General features: G+C 46.2%; 1 non-coding gene across 1 annotated transcript; it reads right to left on the bottom strand.

Annotated features, from left to right (window-relative positions):
• Nucleotides 1-4616: 4616 nt before the first annotated feature.
• LOC123453385 lies at nucleotides 4617-4723 on the bottom strand. Its single transcript, XR_006632778.1, has one exon. It is a non-coding gene; the product is annotated as a U6 spliceosomal RNA (small nuclear RNA).
• Between the last annotated feature and the right edge of the window lie 1534 nt (nucleotides 4724-6257).

The raw sequence follows: 6257 nt of genomic DNA, 5'->3' as shown, positions 1-6257 counted from the left end.
TGTGCCAGCATATGCATCTGGGACCTGGAGAATAGAACCTGGGTCCTTAGGCTTCACAGGCAAGGGCCTTAACCTCTAAGCTGTCTCTCCAGCCCTCCTTCCAGTTTCTTATCCTGAACCTTGTCACTTCCCATTATCTCTAATCACTTCCTTGTGCCATTGCAACAGTCTACAAATGACATTTATGTGGCTTGGTCATATTTGATTATGTAGGAATAACACTGTTTGCTTAACCATTTTTCCAATTGCTGAACGTTTAGGTGATTGATAGTGCTTAGTATAAACAATCCTCCGGTGAACATCTTCATGCTATCACTCCTTGCATCACTGGTCCCTTCATTCTCTCAGATTCTACAAAAGGAATTACGGACTTAAACGGTATGAGCAGCGTTCTCACTGCTGCCCCAGCTATAAACTGCTTTCCAGCAAGTCTGGGCCGGTCTGCATGACTGCCTCCATTTAAGGGCAGCGGGACGAGACAGTGACCACATGACGAGTTGGAGCTCTTCAGGGCCAAGGGGGGAAAACTTAGACCCAAATCAAAGCCTTGTTCTTGGCAGCCATTCTGGAGGGCAGTGAAAAGATGGGGTTACCCTAGGATCAAGCTGGAATTGCAGGAGGGTCACAGCTCACTGGGCTGTCCATGGGACAGAGTTCCAAAGCTCTTGGGACCTAAGATCTTGTCACAGAGGCTTGGGGGATGTCCACATGACAGCTGCAGGGTGGAAATGTGACAAGACCTCCCACGGTCACCTGCAGGCACACACCTGCTAGGTGTGATGCTCAGGCGCAGTGGGTGCCCCCTCTCTGTTCCGTATTTCCTCCCGATACCTGTGCCACCCTCGGGGGTGACACAGGGGTTTCCTGAAAAGTGTTAGCTCAGCACCTGGCGCACATGAGCACTGAGTGAATGTTGACTATGGTTGTTATTATCACTTTCATCATTCCCAGCAGCAAGACCAGAATGAGTTCCCGCCACTCCCCTGGGCTCAGGAGCCACACCCGCTTCTCAAGATGCCTGCTTCAGGTTGGTTCAAGGCACTGCCTGGTGCACCCTGGGAGTAGTTTGCTTATTGGAGACTGGGGCAATGGGGTCCTCCATGCCTGCTGAATACCCCCCCCCCCCCGCAACTTCAGCAGGGGTTGTAGGTGAGAATCCAGAGTACCTGCTCATCCCAGGTGAGATGGTGCTCTGGACCAAAACAAAACAGGATAGGTGATTTGCGGCCTAATGTTTGCCTCATCAGCTAAAGTAAGATGATAACCAAGCGGGCGAAAGAGTTCAGTTACATTTGCTTATTTGATGGGCACATGTTGGGCAACTCCTGTGTGGGCAAGCTGCATGCCAACAGACTTGTGGCCACCAGAACCAGTGTGATGGGAATTGATGGGAATCTCTTTGGGTGTTGACACTGTGCACAACTTAAATACATTTTTAAAAATTATTTATTTATTTATTTTTATTTGAGAGAGCGAGGGAGAAAGAGGGGGAGAAAGAGAGAGAGAGAGAGAGAGAGAGAGAGAGAGAGAGAGAGAGAGAGAGAGAGAGAGAATGGGCGCGCCAGGGCCTCCAGCCACTGCAAATGAACTCCAGACACATGTGCCCCCTTGTGCATCTGGCTTACATGGGTCCTGGGGAATCGAGCCTGGGTCCTTTGTCTTTGCAGGCAAGCACCTTAACCACTAAGCCATCTCTCCATCCCCTATTTTGTTTTTCATGAGGTAGGGACTCACTGTAACCTAAGCGGACCTGGAATTCTCTCTGTAGTCTCACGCTGGCTTCGAACTCACAGTAGTCATCCTTCTATCTCTGCCTCCTGATTGCTGGGATTAAAGACATGCCTTACCATCCCAGCCCTCTTTTGCTTTCATGTCAAATACACACATATATAAAATCTAGATTTTGCATCTGAGAGAAAGCATGATATTCATCTTTCCAAATCTGGCTTAATTTGTTTGACACAATGATCTCCAGTTTCTTCCATTTTCTGGCAAATAATATGATTATTTTTTGTTTTGGTTTTTGAGGCAGGGTCTCGCTCTAGCTCAGGCTGACCTGGAATTCACTATGTAGTCTCAGGGTGGCCTCAAACTCACGGCGATCCTCCTACCCCTGCCTCCCAAGTGCTGGGATTAAAGGCGTGCGCCACCACGCCCGGCTCTAATTTATTCTTTATGACAGAATAAAACACCATTCTGTATATGTTACATATGTACCACAATTTCTTTGTCCATTCATTTGCTGATGGGCATCTAGGTTGGCTCCGTTTCCTGGCTATTATGAGCAGCTATGAACACTGATGTGCAAGTGTCTCTGTGGTATGTTGACTTAGAGTCCTCTGGGCATATGCCCAGGAATAGTATAGCTGAATCATAAGGCAGTTCTACTTTTAGCTTTCTGAGGAACCTCCATACTGATTTCCATAGTTGCTGCACCAGTTTACTCTCCTACAGTAAATGAATAAGAGGGTTTTTTTTTTTTTTCCACATCCTCGCTAGCACTTGCTTGTTTTCTTGATGATAGCCATCCTGACTGTGGTGAGATAGAATCTCAAAGTAGCTTTACTTTGCATTTCATGGATGGCTGAGGACACTGCACACTTTTTCATGTTGTACTGGCCATTTGTGGTTTCTTCTTTTGAGAATTGTCTGTTCAAGCTGCTTACCCCCAATTCTTTTTCTTTTTCTTTCTTTCTTTTTTTTTTTTTTTTTTGGTTTTTTGAGGTAGGGTCTCACTCTAGCTCAGGCTGACTTGGAATTCACTATGGAATCTCAGGGTGGCTTCAAACTCACTGTGATCTTCCTACCTCTGCCTCACGAGTGCTGGGATTAAAGGCTTTCACCACCACGCCTGGCTAGCCATTTCTTGATAGATGATTCTAGATATTAACCCCCCTCCTGATATGTAGCTGGTAAAGACTATGCGCTCTCTTCACTCTGCCCATTGTTTTCCTTGCGTAGAAACTCTTAAGTTCCTTGCTATCCCATTGGCTGATTCTTCCTCAGCTATTGAAGTCCTTTAGGAAGGTGGTTGTCTATATTCCTGCTGGTTCTGAGTTTGAGGTGATCCTCCTGCCTTGGCCTCCCAAGTGCTGAGAGGAACATGCATACACCTGGTTTATGTCTGTATCTTCAAGTGTTTTCTCTATTTTCATGGGTTTCAAAGTTTCATATCTTACACTAGGGTCTTTGGCCCATTAAGAATTGATTTTTGTGTGTGTGCGTGTGTATGCCTTTAATCCCAGCACTCAGGAGGCAGAGGTAGGAGGATCACTGTGAGTTCGAGGCCACCCTGAGACTACATAGTGAATTCCGGGTCAGCCTGGGCTAGAGTGAGACCCTACCTTGAAAAACAAACAAACAAACAGACAGACAAACAAACAAACAGCATGTGTGCGCCCAAGAGAGAGAGAGGTAGAAAGAAAGAAAGAAAGAAAGAAAGAAAGAAAGAAAGAAAGAAGGAAAGAAAGGAAGAAAGAAAGAAAGAAAGAAAGAAAGAAAGAAAGAAAGAAAGAAAGAAAGAAGAAAAAAAGAACTGATTTTTTTGGTGTAGGGTGAGAGATAGGGCTCAAGTTTCATTGCTGTACTCATGGACATCCAGCTTCCCTGACACTGTTGAAGAGGCTGTCTTCTCTCCAGTGTGTGTTTCTGACAGGTTTATAGAAAATTAGGTGACTGTAGCTGTGCAGGGTTATTTCAGCACTATTTCACTGTCATATAATATGAAGTCAGGTATGTTATGACACCTTTGGCCCTGGTCTCTTTGTTCAGACCTGCCTTGGCTATTATGGGTCATTTATGCTTCCATATGGATTTTAGAATTTTTTTTTCCAGTTCTGTGAAGTATGTCGTTGAAACTTGGATGGGTATTGTGTTGAATCTATAAATAGTTTTCAGTAATGCAGCTCTTTTAACAATATTAATTCTGTCAATCCATAAACATAGGAGGTCTTTATAGTGTCTTCTTTAAATTCTCCAGTGTTTTAATTTTTTAAAATTATTTATTTATTTATTTGAGAGCGACAGACACAGAGAGAAAGACAGATAGAGGGCGAGAGAGAGAATGGGCGCGCCAGGGCTTCCAGCCTCTGCAAACGAACTCCAGACGCGTGCGCCGCCTTGTGCATCTGGCTAACGTGGGACCTGGGGAACCGAGCCTCGAACCGGGGTCCTTAGGCTTCACAGGCAAGCACTTAACCGCTAAGCCATCTCTCCAGCCCATTTTTTTTTTTTTTAATGAGAGAGAGAGAAAAAGAAAATTGGCACGCCAGGGCCTCTAAGCCACTGCAATGGAACTCCAGAGGTGTATGCTACCTTGTGTTCATGCATCACCTTGTGTAGGTGTCACCTGTGTGTCTGGCTTATGTGGGGTCTGGGGGGTTGAACCTGGGTCCTTAAGTTTCACAGGCAAGCGCCTTAACCACTAAGCTAGCCCTCCAGCCCTGTTTGTTTTTATAGTATAATTTTTAAAATTTTATTAGGTATGGACATATTTAGTATGTTAACAACACATGTTGGTACCATCCTTTCCCTCCTCCCTGCCTCTTTTCTGAAGAGGCCTTCCTCGTTGGGGATGCAGGTCAACCACCCCATGGGGATTGTGGATCCTGCATTATAAAAATATGGAACACTTCATGAATTTGCGTGTCATCCTTGCGCAGGGGTCAGGCTAATCTCCTCTGTATCGTTCCAATTTTAGTACACGTGCTGCCAAAGTGAGCACTCTGGCCCTGTTTTAATGTTTTTATTAGAGAAGTCTTTCACCTTCGTGGTTAGGTTTATTTCTAGATATTTGATTTCTGTGAGGCTATTGTGAATGTGATTGTTTTCCTGAATTCATTCACAGTATGTTAACCATGCTTTAATTTTCTTTTTGCAAGAAATCAGGCCTAGGTCCTTATGCTTACTAGGCAAGCATTCTACTGCCGAGTTATACCCTCAGCCTGACAATTTTATTATAAACTACATCGGCTGCCTTCCCAGAATTAACATCACCCGAAACTCATTTCTCTTTACATAGCGTCCGGTATTGGCTTAGAAGAGAACTGGGGCCGTTTTCTGACTTGTGGGTCACACTTTCAGACACTTCTAATGAAATTCCGTTGTGGGAAGGAAACAAGCTTCCTCAATTCTCCCTGCAGCATGGCAAAGTGGTCCACTCCGTACCCCTGGGCTAACCTTCCCCAGGCTCTGCCCAGGAGGAGCTCCCATCCTCCTGGGAGGGACACCAGGGATGGAAGATGCTGTTGCTTGAGAATGAGCCTCCCAGAAATAGAACTCTGGCTTTGACAACACTCCCCCTGCACCCCGCTGACTCCCCCCCCCCCACCGCCAGCCCCTGCTCTTTGCCTCCAAATTGTTGCCTGTCCTTTGTCCTGTCTCTCTGGCCTCTGTTGGCCCACACTGTCTCCCTTTATCTGCTGCCCCCAGGGGATCCTCTGAGGTAGGCCCAGGGGATAGACGCAGACAAGGACTGGCTGTGCCAGATCTGAGCTCTAGACAGGCTGCGAGACTCTAGAGCATGACTTACTGCAGACAGTAAGTACCTGGGGACTGGCCTTCCAGTGGCAAAGGCAACCTCTTTTGGTTTTTTTGGATCTTGTATGTGTGTGGTATATGTGAATGAATGTGTGTGTGTGTATGTAAATGGGTGCATATGTATGCCTGTGTGTGGAGGCCGGAGATTGACGATGGGTGTCCTCCTGAGTTGCTTTCCACCTTGTTTTTTTTTTTAAATTAATTTATTTATTTGAGAGAATGATAGAGGGAGATAGAGAAAGAGAATGGGTGCACCTGAGCCTCTAGCCCCTGCAAACGAACTCCAGACGCATGTGCCACCTTGTGCATCTGGCTTACATGGGTTCTGGAGAGTTGAATCTGGGTCCTTAGGCTTCCCAGTCAAACGCCTTCACCGCTGAGCCATCTCTCCAGCCACCTCCCCTTTTTTTGAGATAGTGTCTCTTACTGAAAATAGGGTTTACTGATTCAACTAGACTGGCTAGCCAGTAGCCCCTAGAGATCTGCCTGTTTGCCTCCTTAGCACTGGGATTGTAGATGTGTGTTTCCATGCCTGGCATTTTACAAGGGTACTGGGGACCTGAGCTTAGTCCTCATGCTTGTAAAGTGTTTTACTGACTGGACCATCTCCCCAGCTCTCAACCCCTCCTTCCAGCTGGAACCTCACAGGGCCTTGATGTGAGTGGGTTAGCACTCCCTCTATTACTTCATCGCTCCTTTCCTTCCTTCTTCCTTCCCTT

This window comes from Jaculus jaculus, chromosome 11, assembly GCF_020740685.1.
Source record: "Jaculus jaculus isolate mJacJac1 chromosome 11, mJacJac1.mat.Y.cur, whole genome shotgun sequence".
In the NCBI taxonomy this organism is placed as follows: Eukaryota; Metazoa; Chordata; class Mammalia; order Rodentia; family Dipodidae; genus Jaculus; species Jaculus jaculus.
This window is presented reverse-complemented; position numbering and strand designations above follow the sequence as displayed.